Below are 15644 nucleotides of genomic sequence, written 5' to 3'. Positions count from 1 at the left end.
TACTCTGCCTTACACTGCGGTGGAGGCCAAGTCCAAGGGTATATTCAAAGTGGAAGTTGATAGATTCCTGATTGGTTGGAGCATCAAGGGATATGGTGAGAGGGCAGGGTTGAATGGGATGTGTGAAATGGGAGCGATGCAGTGGGGGGGAGCATTGATGGTGGAGGAAAGGAAGCCGCTTTCTTTGAAAACCTTCGCACTAGATTGAAAAGCTTCATCCCGAGAGCAGATGCAGCAGAGATGGAGGAATTAAGAGAAGGGAATGGCGTTTTTACAAGTAGCAGAGTGGGACGAGGTATAGTTCAAGAGGCTGTGAGAGTCCGTGGGTTTATAATAGACATCAGTAGATAAGCTGTCTCCAGAGACAGAGAGGTCAAGAAAGGGGATGGAGGTGTTAGAAATGGACCAGGTAAATTTGAGGGCAGTGTGGAAGTTGGAGGCAAAGTTGATGAAGTCAGCAAGTTCGCATGGGTGCAGGAAGCAGCACCAATGCAGTCGTTGATGAAGCGTAGGAAAAGTTGGGGAGTGATACCAGTGTAGGCTTGGAAAATGAGATGTTCCATTTAGCCAACAAAAAAGCAGGCATAGCTGGGACCCATGCAAGTGCCCATGGCTACTTCTTTTGTTTGAAGAAAGTGGGAGGAGCCAAAGGAGAAGTTATTGAGAGAGAACAAGTTCTGCTAGGCGGAGGAGACTGGTGGTGAGGGGAACTGGTTGGGTCTGGTGTCCAGAAAGACATGGAGAGCTTTGAGACATTCCTGGTGGAGGATGGATGTGTATAGGGACTGAACATTTAGATTTAGGTTATGAGGACACTCAGTCCTCGTTTATTGTCATTTAGAAATGCACACATACATTAAGAAATGATACAATGTTCCTCTGGAGTGATATCACAAAATAAAAAAAAGGACAAACCAAGACTCTCACTGACAAAACCACATAATTATAGCATATAGTTACAGCAGTGCAAAGCAATACCGTAATTGGATAAACACAGGCCATGGTCGCGGTTTAAAAAAAGTCTCAAGTCCTGATCGACTCCAATAATCCTGATATCAGGCAGCAAAAGGGAGAAACTCTCCCTGCCATAAACTTCCAGGCACTGACAACTGATGACTCGGAAGCACCCAACGACAGCAGACTGAGTCCGTCCGAAAACTTCAAGCCTCCGACCAGCCCCTCCGATACAGCCTCCCGAGCGCCTTCGACCTCGTCCCGGCCGCCGAAACAAGCAAAGCTGAGGTCTCGGAGGCCTTCTCCTCCGGAGATTCCGGACCGCACAGTAGCAGCGGCAGCGAAGCGGGCATTTCAGAAGTTTCTCCAGATGTTCCTCCACGCTCTCACGTCTGTCTCCATCAAATCAGGATTGTGCACGGATCCCTACTTAACACGTAACAGATATCCATCCCCAGAGACCTTTGTGCCGCCATCTTCTCCTCCCCCCATCCATAGTGAAAATAAGATGATGGGGTGCGCAAACTTGAAATCATTGAAAAGATCCAGAGCGTGCGAAGTGTCATGGATGTAGGTAGGAATGGACTGAACTGGGGGGGAAATTAGACAGAGTCAAAGTTCAGTGGTACAGGAACAAGCCGAAACAATGGGTCCACCTGGGACAAGCGGGTCTGTGGATCTTCGGTAGGATGTAGAAACCGGAGGTGTGGGTTGCGGGAACTATGAGGTTGGTAGCAGTGGATGGGATATCCCCAGAGCTTGTAAGATCAGTGATGGTGCGGGAGGCAATGGCTTGGTACTCCTTAGTGAGGTCCTGTTCGAGTGGTAAGTAAGAGGAGGTGTCTGAAAGTTGTCACTGGGCTTTAGCAAGGTAGAAGACCACCAGACTACTACAGCACTCTACTTATCTGCGGGGTTGATGGTGCGGTTAGGATTGGTGTGGAGGGAGTGGAGAGCAGAGCGTGCTGAAGGGGTGGAATTGGAGAGAGGAGTGTTGAAGTCGAGACAGTTGATGTCCGGTCAGCAGTTGGCAATAAAAAGGTCCAGAGCTGATGACACGAAAGTTGGGGATTTTGTGGATATTGTGGAGGGCTGTCAGAGGTTACAGTGGGACATTGATAGGATGCAAAACTGGGCTGAGAAGTGGCAAATGGAGTTCAACCCAGATAAATGTGAAGTGGTTCATTTTGGTAGGTAAATATAGCATTAATGGCAAGACTCTTGGCAGTGTGGAGGATCAGAGGGACCTTGGGGTCTGAGTCCATAGGACACTCAAAGCTGCTATGCAGGTTGACTCTGTCATTAAGAAAGTATATGGTGCATTGGCCTTCATCAATCGTGGGATTGAGTTTAGGAGCCGAGAGGTAATGTTGCAGCAATATAGGACCCTGGTCAGACCCCACTTGGAGTACTGTGCTCAATTCTGGTCGCCTCACTACAGGAAGGACGTGGAAACCATAGAAAGGGTGCAGAGGAGATTTACAAGGATGTTGAATGGATTGGGGAGCATATGAGAATAGGTTTAACTTGGTCTTTTCTCCTTGGAGCGACGGAGGATGAGAGGTGACCTGATAGAGGTGTACAAGATAAAGAGAGGCATTGATTGTGTGGATAGTCAGAGGCTTTTTTCCAGGGCTGAAAGGGGTAGAATGAGAGGGCATAGTTTTAAAGTGCTTGAAAGTAGGCACAGAGGAGATGTCAGGGGTAAGTTTTTTACGCAGAGAGTGGTGGGTGCGTGGAATGGGCTGCCGGTGGCAGTGGTGGAGGCGGAAATGATAGAGTCTTTTAAGAGACTCTTGGATGGATACATGGAGATGAGAAAAATAGAGGGCTATGGGTAAGACTAGTTAGTTCTAAGGTAAGGACATGTTCAGCATAGCTTTGTTTGCTGAAGGGCATGTATTGTGCTGTAGATTTTCTATGCTTCTATGTTCACTGCTTGTTAATGCAAATATCTAGTCAGCCAATCATATGTCAGAGACTCACAAGATCACAAGACAAAGGAGCAGAAATAGGCCATTCGGCCCATTGAGTCTGCTACACCACTCCACCATGAGCTAAACTATTCTCCCATCTAGTTCCAATTTCCAACTTTTTCCCCATGTCCCTTGATACCCTGACTAATTAGATACCTAATGAAGGTATCCAGAAGTTGTCAAGAGGTTCAGTTGTTGCTCAGACTAAACGTCAGAATGGGGAACAAATGTGATGTAAGTGACTCTGACGGTGGAATGATTGTTGGTAGCCAGGCAGAACGGTTTCAGTAGCGACCACTGAGGCTATTTAAAGCAAAGTCTGTTAGTTTCTTGATTAGAGAGGGCATCAAAGGTTATCAAGTCAAGTTTATTGTCATTTAACTTAAGTATATAACATAATCTAACCATATAATGTATATAGAAATGAGATGAGACAATGAGACAATGAAATGAGATATGAGACAACGTTTCTCTGAACCAGGACTTGAAGCACAGCTGTACATGTAACACACATAAGACATAACTTGTGAAGGTAAGGATAAAATCTACAGATGAATCACACATAAATAACCAAATAAAGTGTTTAAATTAAATATTGTAAGGAACAGATTAACCAGTGACACTTTGTAGGCGATGCGGCAGGGAGTTCAGAAACGTAATGGTCTGAGGGAAGAAACTATTTCCCATCCTGACCTCTTTAGTTATGTATGTGAGTCTCCTGCCTGATGGTAGAAAGTCAGAGAGGATGCTGGATGGATGGGTGGAACCCTTAATAACACTAAGAGCCTTGCGTACGCAGCACTCCTGATAAATGTTTCCGATGGATGATTGGGAGACCCCTATGATCCTCTCAGCTGTTCCCACATTCTTTTGCAGGGACACCCTGTCCAATGTTCAGCTGTTACCATACCAGCAGGAGATGCAGCTTGTCAGGCATTCTCAATGGTGCTCCTGTAAAAAGGGGGGGGGGAGGGGGGGAGCCTCAGTCTCCTTAGGAAGCAGAAGCCCTGTTGTGACTTCTTGTTCAGGGAGGTGATATGGGACCAGGAGAGGACCTAGGAAGAAAGCAGGAGATGGAGCAGACTGCATGGGTCAAATTGCCTACTGAAGCTTGTATGTCTTAAGGATTTATAGTTTTATGGGATATTTCCCAGCTTGGAAGCACATCATCTCCATATACAATTGCATGCAATGATTCACTTTTGTATTTCTGCAGACTCTTCTGTTCACTTGTCCAATCGCTCTGATAGGTACCAAGGTTCTGCACCTCTCTCTTTAGATTTCCCTAGAACAATAATAACGTAAAGGTTTCAGAAAGTGCACTGCCATAAAGTATTCAGAAAAAAATAAAGGTCGTTGCCAGAATTTGCCTCAGATGGGAAGTGGGAGGGTGATCTTGAACAAAGGGATGACTCTGAGCCCATTATCGTGGATGTGAAATCCCCAATGGATGTCGAGATTCGGAATGAAAATACGGGGAACACATGGCCAGCAAAGACTCCTTTTAACTGGTATTACCTTTTCTATTGTCTGACTGTCAGGAAAACTTAGTGGATGTATACACAGGTAGCTGGTTGTGTGTGTTCACGTATTCTTTTTTCTGAGACAATAAAGGTACTTGTTTGTAATTACAGATTGTCTCTGTGTCCCTCTGATCATTATTACTCAGGGGTTGATCCTTGTAACAGGATCATCAGGACTAGGACTACAAGCCTGGGTAACAGCTTCTTCCCTTGGCTGTGAAACTATTGAATACCCTGACACCGCCAAGGTCTTATAACTATGACAGTGAGCCTTTTTCTGTTTACTGTTTACTATTTTGATCACTGTTGAACTGTGCTGTACATTACATGGATTTTGAATTAAAATTTTATTAAATTATTATAGTAATATTTCATTTTATGTGCTGTGTGTTGCATACAGTATGTTTTCTGGGTGCACCATGGTCTGGAGGAATATTGCTTCGTTTAGTTGTATATATGTTCAGTCAAATGACAATAAACTTGAAACTGAACTTGATTATGTTATTGAAGATCAGGGATTTGAGTGCTCTGGGAACTGGGTCAGTAGAGGAGATGAGATCTTGAGCAGATCAACTATGATCATACTAAATGGTGGGACAGGCTTTGGGGGGGGCATGTGACTTACCATATGTCCCAGATAGAACGTCACAGGACCAGCCGCACAACATCTGCATTGAACACGACACTGAACTAATCTAAGTTTCTTTTGCCTAGCCATGGTATATAGAGCGGCCTTTACTGTGCCACAGTAACATTAGCATGACACTATTAGAGCTCGGGGTGTCGGAATTCAGAGTTCAATCCTGATGTCATCTTCAAGGAGTTTGTACGTTCCTCCCAAGGAATGCATGGGTTTACTCCAGATGTTCCAGTTTCCTCCCACAGTCCAAAGGCATATCAGTTAATAGGTTAATTGCTTATTGTAAACTGTCTCATGATTAGGCTATAGTTAATTCAGGAGGTTTGTGGGGGGCACAGGTTGAAGGGCAGGAAGAGCTTGTTTCATGCTGAATCTCAATAAAATAAAAATAAAATTCAAAGGACATCAAATCACAGTATGGTCACGGAGTACATCTCTGAGATTTGTCTTCCCACAGACAGGCAAGAAACAAATATACACCATGGAACCCATTCAAAGTAAAAATCCAACCCCCATTCCGTGCAGAAAAGAACAAATTGTACAAAAAAAGCAAAAAGCGCGTGAACCACAGATAGAATATCAAGCATCAAACCAGGAGTGATCATCGTGCCTGTTCTCTCCCACCCCACCACAGGTGCCTCCTCTCATGGGTGGAGGGAAACTTTAAACTTTAAATTACACTGCTTCCTCTTAAACACCATTGGGTGTCCCAGAAGGGTAGCACATCTGGCGAGGGGCTTGTTGTGTCCATTTTGGGGCAACTCACTCACCTTTGGTCCCCATCGGACACTCAGCTCTCACCGAGTAGCTGTTTGCACGTAACAGCGGCCACGCCCTGGTACATCGCTTCAACAGGCGAGCTAAACCAGGGAGCGTAGCTGAGAGGCTCTTACCCAGGTATGATAGGGTCATGCCTGTCCCAGCATGTGAAGTAGCTCCAGCAAACTGGACAGATGAGATCTAGAGTGAGATCCAATGGGTAGGACAATGGCTCTTCCACTTTAAAAACTCTCTCACACAAATCTCCTGTCATTATCGGACATGACGGACAACTACGAATAACTTATCAGTTTCCACCACTTCCCTGGGCAATGCATTGCAGAACTCTTACCACTTGCTGTAAAAACAAGAACTTGCTTTGTACATCTATCAGTTTTCCCCATCTCACTTTAAATCCATTTCTACACCAGGAAATAAATTCTGACAATCAGCTGATTCTCTGCCTCTCCTCATTTTATAAAATTCTACAAGCAAACACGAGGAAATCTGCAGATGCTGGAAATTCAAGCAACTCACACAAAATTCTGGTGGAACCCAGCAGGCTAGGCAGCATCTATAAGGAGAAGCACTGTCGATGTTTCAGGCCGAGACCCTTCGTCAGGACTAACTGAAAGGAGAGATAATAATAGATTTGAAAGTAGGAGGGGGAGAGGAAAATGCGAAATGATAGGAGAAGACCGGAGGGGGTGGGATGAAGCTGAGAGCCGGAAAGGTGATTGGCAAAAGGGATACAGAGCTGGAGAAGGGAAAGGATCATGAGACGGGAGCCTAGGGAGAAAGAAAGAGGGAGGGAAGCACCAGAGGGAGATGGAGAACAGGCAGAGTGATGGGCAGAAAGAGAGAAAAAAAGGAGGGGGAAAAAACTAAATATATCAGGGATGGGGTAAGAAGGGGAGGAGGGGCATTAACGGAAGTTAGAGAAGTCAATGTTAACGGAAGTTAGAGAAGTCAATGTTGAATCTCTCCCATTTCTCGCATTTCCCGCACATCTGCCCTCACCCCATTTGCCCACCACCCCACTCGGGATAGGGTTCCCCTTATCCTCACCTACCACCCCCACCAGCATCCGGGTCCAACGTATAATTCTCCGTAACTTCCGCCACCTCCAACGGGATCCCACCACCAAGAACATCTTTCCTTCCCCCCCCTTTCTGCTTTTTGCAGGGATCGCTCCCTATGCGACTCCCTTGTCCATTTGTACCCCCCATCCCTTCCCACCGATCTCTCTCCTGGCACTTATCCTTGTAAATAGAACAAGTGCTACACCTGCCCTTACACTTCCTCCCTCACCACCATTCAGGGCCCGAGACAGTCCTTCCAGGTGAGGCGACACTTCACCTGTGAGTCGGCTCGTCTGGTATACTGCGTCCAGTGCCCCCGGTGTAGCCTTTATTGGTGAGACCCAACGCAGACTGGGAGACCGTTTCGCTGAACACCTACGCTTGGTCCGCCAGAAAAAGCAGGATCTCCCAGTGGCCACACATTTTAATTCCACGTCCCATTCCCATTCTGATATGTCTATCCATGGCCTCCTCTACTGTCAAGATGAATCCACACTCAGGTTGGAGGAACAACACCTTATATACCAGCTGGGTAGCCTCCAACCTGATGGCATGAACATTGACTTATCTAACTTCCGTTAATGCACACCTCCCCTCCTTACCCCATCCCTGATATATTTAGTTTCTTTCCCCCTCCTTTTTTTCTCTCTCTCTGCCCATCACTCTGCCTGTACTCCATCTCCCTCTGGTGCTCCCCTCCCTCTTTCTTTCTCCCTAGGCTCCCGTCCCATGATCCTTTCCCTTCTCCAGCTCTGTATCACTTTTGCCAATCACCTTTCCGGCTCTCAGCTTCACCCCACCCCCTCCGGTCTTCTCCTATCATTTTGCATTTTCCCCTCCCACTCCTACTTTCAAATCTGTTACTATCTTTCCTTTCAGTGAGTCCTGACGAAAGGTCTCGGCCCGAAACATCGACAGTGCTTCTCCCTATAGATGCTGCCTGGCCTGCTGCGTTCCATCAGCATTTTGTGTGTGTTGTTTATAAAATTCTATCAGGGCTTCCCTCAGCCTCCAAAGCTCTAGAGAAAACAACTTGTATTTGTCCAACCACTCCTTTTAGCTTGTATGTTGTAATTCAGGCTGCATCCTGCTAAAGTTCTCCTGCATCCTTTCCAATGCCTCCACACCCTTCCTGTACTAGGGTGACCAGAATTTATTTAGTTATTAAGAGATACAGTGCAGGACAGACAATCCACTTAATTAATCCTAGCCTAATCGCAGGAAAATTACAATGACAAAGTAACCTATGAATCAGTATGACTTTGGACTGGAGGAGGATACCAAAGCACCCAAAGGAAAGCCACGCAGTTCACGGGTTGGGGGGGGGGAGGTGGGGCATGTAGAAACTCTTTGTAGAAGGCACCAGTGTTGACCTCTGAACCCGGAGGCCCGAGCTCTGACCGTGTTGCACTGACTACTACACTACTATGGAGCTCATTACATTTATGTTCAGTTCAAAGGAAGTTTATTATCAAAGTCTGTGTATACCATCATATAATATCTTGAGATTCATTTTTTGCAGATTTACAGAAAAATACAGAAATAGAATAGACTATAAAAAAAACATGAAGACTCTCAAACAACCAAGGTGCAAAATAAAAAACTGAGTGAATAAACAAAAAATTTAAAAAATCAAAATGCAAATAAATAAATAGATAGATGGGTCGTGAATAAACAAGTGTAAAAATTGTAAAACGAGCCATGGATGTAGTGTATATGGATTTTAGCAAGGCATTTGATAAGATACCCCATGCAGGGCTTATTGAGAAAGTAAGGAGGCATGGGATCCAAGGGGACATTGCTTTGTGGATCCAGAACTGGCTCACCCACAGAAGGCAAAAAGTTGTTGTAGAGGGGTCAGATTCTGCATGGAGATTGGTTACCTCAGGGATCTGTTCTGGGGCCCCTCCTGTTTGTGATTTTTATAAATGACCTGGATGAGAAAGTGGAGGGATGGGTTAGTAAGTTTGCTGATGATACAAAGGTTGGAGGTGTTGTGGATAGTGTGGAGGGCTGTCAGAGGTTACAGCGGGACATTGATAGGATGCAAAACTGGGCTGAGAAGTAGCAGATGGAGTTCAACCCAGATAAATGTGAAGTGGTTCATTTTGGTAGGTAAATATAGCATTAATGGCAAGACTCTTGGCAGTGTGGAGGATCAGAGGGACCTTGGGGTCTGAGTCCATAGGACACTCATAGCTGCTACACAGGTTGACTCTGTGGTTAAGAAAGCATACGGTGTATTGGCCTTCATTAATCGTGGGATTGAGTTTAAAAGCAGAGAGGTAATGTTGCAGCTATGTAGGACCCTGGTTAGACCCCACTTGTAGTACTTTGCTCTGTTCTGGTTGCCTCACTACAGGAAGGATGTGGAAACCATAGAAAGGGTGTAGAGGAGACTTACAAGTCTTGCATGGATTGGGGAGCATGTGTTATGAGAATAGGTTGAACTCGGCCCTTTCTCCTTGGAGCAATGGAGGATGAGAGGTGACCTGATAGAGGTGTACAAGAATATGAGAGGTATTGATCGTGTGGATAGTCAGAGGCTTTTTCCCAGGGCTGAAATGGGTAGCACGAGAGGGCATAGTTTTAAAGTGCTTGAAAGTAGATACAGAGGAGATGTCAGGGGTAAGTATTTTATGCAGAGAGTGGTGAGTGCGTGGAATGGACTGCTGGTGGCGGTGGTGGAGGCGGAAACGATAGAGTCTTTTAAGAGACTCCTAGATGGATACATGGAACTTAGAACAATAGAGGGGTATGGGTAAGCTTAGGTGTTTCTAAGGTAAGGACATGTGCAGCATAGCTTTGTTTGCCGAAGAGCCTGTATTGTGCTGTAGATTTTCTATGTTTCTTCATTTCTATGACTGCATATATGAGTAGTTGGATGGACAAGACTGATCAAAGATAGTCAGCATGGCTTCATGTGTGGTAGGTCATGCCAACTAATCATAAAAAGGTTTTTGAAGAAGTTGATGAAGACGAGGCAGTGGATGTTGTCTGCCTGGACTTTAGCAAGGCACTTGGCAAAGTCCCACATGGGAGGTTAGTCAAGAAGGTTCAGTCGTTCAGCATTCAAGATGAGGTAGTAAATTGGATTCGACATTGTCTATGTGAGAAAAGGCAAATGGAATTTAATGCAGACAAGTGTGGTGTCGCACTTTGGCAGGGCCAAACAGGATAGGTCTTGGACAATGAATGGTAGGGCACTGAGGAGTGTGATAGAGCAAAGGGATCTGGGAATATAGGTCCATAATTTGTTGAAAGTGGCATCACTAGTAGATAAAGCTTTTGGCACATTGGCCTTCATACATAAAAGTACTGAGTACAGGAGATGGGATGTTGAAGTTGTATAAGACATTGGGGAGGCCTAATTTGGAGTATTATGTGCAGTTTTGGTCACCTACCTACAGGAAAGATGTAAACCAGATTGAAAAAATACAGAGAAAATTTACAAGGATGTTGCTCGGTCTGGAGGACCTGAGTTATAAGGAAAGATTGAATAGGTTAGGACTATATTTCTTAGAACATAGAAGATTAAGAGGAGATTTGGTAGAGATATACAGAATTATGAGGACTATAGATAGAGTAAATGCAAGCAAGCTTTTTCCACTGAACTTGGGTGGGACTGCAACCAAAGGGCATAGGTTAAGGGTGAAAGGTGAAAAATTTAAGAGAAACATGAGGGGAAACTTCTTCATTCAGAGGGTTGTGAGAGTGTGGAATGAGCTACCAGCACAAGTGGGGTATGTGAGATCGATTTCAACATTCAAGAGAAGTTTGGTTAGTGCATCAATGGTAGGGGTACAGAGGGCTATGGTCCCAGTGCAGGTTGATGGGAGTAGATGGTTTGAATGGTATCAGCATTAATTAAATGTTTAAAAATTAATTAAATTAATTAACTCTTTCTGTGCTGTATAACTCTAAATCATAGTGAAATCATCAGTCCTTGAATGTGAGTCTATAGTTTGTGGATTCAGTTCAGACCTACTGCATCTTTATTTTATTCTGGAGGTACAGCACAGCGACAGGCACTTCCCACCCACAATATTATGGCAAGCTTATAACCTACTCCAAGATCAATCAAACCCTTCCCTCTCACATAGCCCTCCATTTCTCTATTGTCCATTAGCCTATCACAGAGTTTCTTAAATGCCCTTAATCTATCTGCCTCTACTACCACCCCCACCACACATTCCAGGCACCCACCACTCTCTGTGTAAAAACCCTACCTCTGACAACCACCCTATACTTTTCCGCAATCACCTTACAGTTGTGGTCGCCACGTTGGGTTGGCATGGTAACGTAGTGATATGCTTTACTGTACCAATGACCCAGGTTCAATTCCCGCTGCTGCCTGTAAGGAGTTCGTACCTTTTTCCCGAGACCGCGTGGGTTTCCTCCGGGTGCTCCGGTTTCCACCCACAGTCCAAAGGCTTGGTAGGTTGGTAGGTTAATTGGTCATTGTAAATTGATTCATGAATATGCGAAGATTTATTGGGGGATTGCTGGGTGGTGAGGCTTAAAGGGCTGGAAGGGTCTGTTCTGTGCTGTATCTCAATAAAGAAAAAAATAAAATATATCATTAATAATTGCAGGAAATATGTGGCAGCAAACTAGAGAATGTAGAAAAGATTTTCCATGATGTTATAAAACATAGAACACTCTAGCACAGTACAGGCCCTTTGGCTCACAATGTTGTGCCGACCTGTTAACCTACTCTAAAATCATTTTAAGTCTCCCCTCCTATAGTGCCCTCCATTTTCCATTAATTTTTCCATGATGTGAAATTTGTTGTCTTGTGTCAGCAATTCTAACCGTAAGGAGGGAACATTCTTGAGTGGTGAGTGCGTGGAATGGGCCGCCGGTGATGGTGGTGGAGGTGGATACGATAGGGTCTTTTAAGAGACTCCTGGACAGGTACATGGAGCTTAGAAAAATACAGGGCTATGGGTAACCCTAGGTAATTTCTAAGGTAAGGACATGTTTGGCACAGTTTTGTGGGCCGAGGGCCTGTATTGTGCTGTAGGGTTTCTATGTTCCTATTCTTCCCAAACCTAAGACTGTCTCAGCAAGTCAGTCAACCAAATGGTTATTCTAAAATCTTTATAAAGGTTCCTTGGGATTAAGAGGGACAACAAATTACTTCTCTTACCTCCAGTTACTTCGATTTCTCTAACTTCCAGTAATTTCTCCTGCTTCCTCTTCCATCATCTTCCATTCTCCACTCTGGTTTTCCTCTTACCTCTTCTCTTTTCTTCTCACATATCCTTTACTTCCTCCTGGAGCTTCTCTTCCTTCCCTTTCTCTCATGGTCCAATCAGATTTCTCTTCTCCAGCCATCACCTTCCAGCTTCTCACTTCATCCCCCCGCCCCCACCCACCTAGCTTCTCCTACCAACTTCTAGCTTGTCCTCCTTCACCTCCCCCCTCCCTCATAGTCTGTCGCCTTTTGCCTTACTTTCCAGTCCCGATGAACGGTTTCCACCCGAAACGTCAACTGCTTTCTCTTTTCCAGAGATGCTGTCTGACCTGCTGAGTTGCTCCAGCATTTTGTGTGAGTTACTCTGGCTTTTCTGCATCTGTAGAATCTCTTGTTAGTTACTGCTTGTTGCCCTTCACCACCAACCCCCCCCCCCACCTTACCCTGTCGCCTTTTGCTTTACTTTCCAGTCCTGATGAAAGGTTTCGACTCAAAACGTTGACTGACTACTCTTTTCCACAGATGCTGCCTGCTGAGTTCCTTTGTAAATCTGCTTTGCCAAGTGTGGTTGCAGGTGAAAGGAACAGAACGAGGTTTCACATTTGAGGCAGGTCTTCCCAGCCGGTGTTGGTTTGTTGATACGGTCCTCACACATCACGGAGGCCGTGGCTGAGGAGGGTAAAAAAAAAGATCGGCCATGATGGAATGGTGGAGCAGACCCGATGGGTCACATGACTAAATTCTGCTCCTATGTCTTATGGGCCAGCTTGACAGTGGGTGATGTGCCGGCACTGGTTGTGCTTCTCCACAATATTCTGTAGTAAGTGGTTTTTCACCAGCTTGGGTGTCCAGTGAAGATTTGACAGAACTTGCGGGCAACTGACTGAACGTTGGTTCGTTGAATGGTCCCAGGCATCACTGATGCAGTTTGCTGGTAAGGTAATGCCAGGGGGTGCTGGAACAACCCCAGACACACACCACAGGTCAGCTCTTTCGACTACACCCCGTCTCTATTCTGCCAGCACAGAGAGAGAAGCAGTAAAGAACCAGAGAGAATGAGTGATCACAGAAAGTGATTCATTTCAGTTTCAGGAGTCAAAGTTCAAAGTAAATTTATCATTGAATCAGAATCTTTGAGACAGTAATTCTGTGGTAATTTATGACTGGTATGATGTTTCTGTGATTTCAGGGCTATTTTATGAATCTGTAACATGAGAAATTCTGCAGATGCTGGAAATCCAAAGCAACACACACAAAATGCTGGAGGAACTCAGCAGGTCAGACTGCATCTATGGAAATGAATAAAGAGTCGACGTTTCGGGCCGAAACCCTTCATCGGGACTTTAATGATGCTCTAATTTTACAACTCTACAATTATACCATGATTGTACAACTGTGATTTCATGAATCAATTATTCAGAATCAGAATGTGAAATTTGTTGCTTTGTGCCAGTTGTTCAATGCAATTCATAATCATACAAACTGTGAATTACAGTAAGTGTTGTGTATTTAATATTTCAATAATATTTGAGAAGTTTTGTATATACAGAATATATATATATATATATAGTTCAATTAAGCATTCATGTTCATTGTAAATAATTAATTATGGGTTATGTGTAAAATTATGTTAAATGCATATGTTATCACACTATCACATGATACACATATGCCTCACTTTTCCACATTCCTGGATCCCCTACCCTCCATATCTTCCTTTGAATTAGTTCAATGGTTTGAAGGTACAAAACATAACATCGATGACAAAGTATTTTTAAAACTTAGAGGGCTATGGGTAACCCTAGGTAATTTCTAAAGTAAGTACATTTTCGGCACAGTATTGTGGGCCGAAGGGCCTGTATTGTGCTGTAGGTTTCTATGTTTTTAAAATGAACCCAACACGACTTGTGAAAATGCCGCGAGACTCTCAAACTAAAAAAAACATTGTGAGGAAAGTCAAATTTAAAAGAAACAGCCAAGTACATGCAGAATCATCAAGTTTTGTTTTTAAAAAGGGTAATTAATGGAAGAATTCATGGGTACATAAAGAATGACTAATAATAATTGTTTAGAAATTAAAATGGCTGGCTACATCAGAAAAATTGATGAGTTTGATTAAACAATAGATAATTGGGTCATGTATACTGAAATATTGGAACAGTATTTTGAAGCAAATGAAATAGCCAATGAAAAGCGGCTGCCAATTTTGCTGAGTGCTTTGGGTTTAAAGGCATACAGTTTGCTTCATAGTTTGACTGCTCTAGCGAAACCGGCAAAAACTAGCTTTAGTGATATTGTCAAAATGATGCAGGGACACTTAGAACCAAAGCCATTGTTGATCGCAGAATGCTTTACAATGCTTTAATGAAGCCATGTTGACAACGTCCTATTTTGTCATGTGTCCCCAAGTACCCTGAAATCACATAATTAACAATCGACTCCAACATCTTCCCAAGCACAGGTGAGATTAACTGGCCTACCTTTTCCATTCTTCTGCTCCCTCCCTTCTTGAAGAGTGGAATGACGTGCAATTCTCCAGTTTTCCAGAAGCATACCAGAATCAATCGATTCATGAAAGATCATTAATAATGCTTCCACAATCTCTTCGGCCACCTCTTTCAGAACCCTGGGGTGTAGACTATCTGGTCCAGGTGACTGTATCTACCTTCTGACTTCACAGTTTCCTATGATCCTTCTCCCTAGTAATGGCAACTTCATGCACTTCTGCCCCCGACACTCAAACTATCAGCGTACTGCTCATGTCTTCCACAGTGATGTCTGATGTAAAATACTTATTCTGTTCAGTTTGTCAGCTGTTTCCTTGTCCCCCATTAGTGCCTCTGCAGCATTAGTTTCCAATGGCCCAATATCTACTCTCTTTTCTTTTTTACACTTGAACTACGAGAAGAAATTTTTTGGTATCTGGGCATGTATTCACTGGAATTCAGAAGACTAATGGGTGACCTAATTGAAACCTATCGAATATTGAAAGGCCTTGAAAGAATGGATCTGGAGAGGATGTTTCCTATGCTAGGAGAGTCTAAGGCCAGAGTTCACAGCCTCAGAACACAGGAGCATCTTTTTAGCACAGAGATGAGGAAGAATTTCTTTCACCAGAGAGTGTTGAATGTGTGAAATTCCTTGCTACAGGCAGCTGTGGAGGGTGTCTTTACATATATTTATGGCAGAGATTGATAGATTGGTCAGGGCATGTAGGGATAGGAGGAGAAGGCAGGATATTGGGGCTGAGAGGGAAAATGGATTTGCTATGATGAAATGGTGGAGCAGACTTGATGGGCTAAATAGCCTAATTCTGCTCCTATATCTTATGGTTTTATGGTACTATTGTATCCTCTTTAAAATTATTGGCCTGTATACCCTCGTATTCTAATTTTTCTATCTTTATGCCTTTTTTAGTTGCCTTCTGCAGGTTTTTAAAAGTTTCCTAATGCTCTACCTTCCCACTTACTGTTGCTCTTTTCTATGCCCTCTCTTTGGCCTTTGTGTTGG

The sequence above is a fragment of the Hemitrygon akajei genome, chromosome 5 (genome assembly GCF_048418815.1).
Source record: "Hemitrygon akajei chromosome 5, sHemAka1.3, whole genome shotgun sequence".
In the NCBI taxonomy this organism is placed as follows: Eukaryota; Metazoa; Chordata; class Chondrichthyes; order Myliobatiformes; family Dasyatidae; genus Hemitrygon; species Hemitrygon akajei.
Note: the sequence above shows the minus strand (reverse complement) of the source record.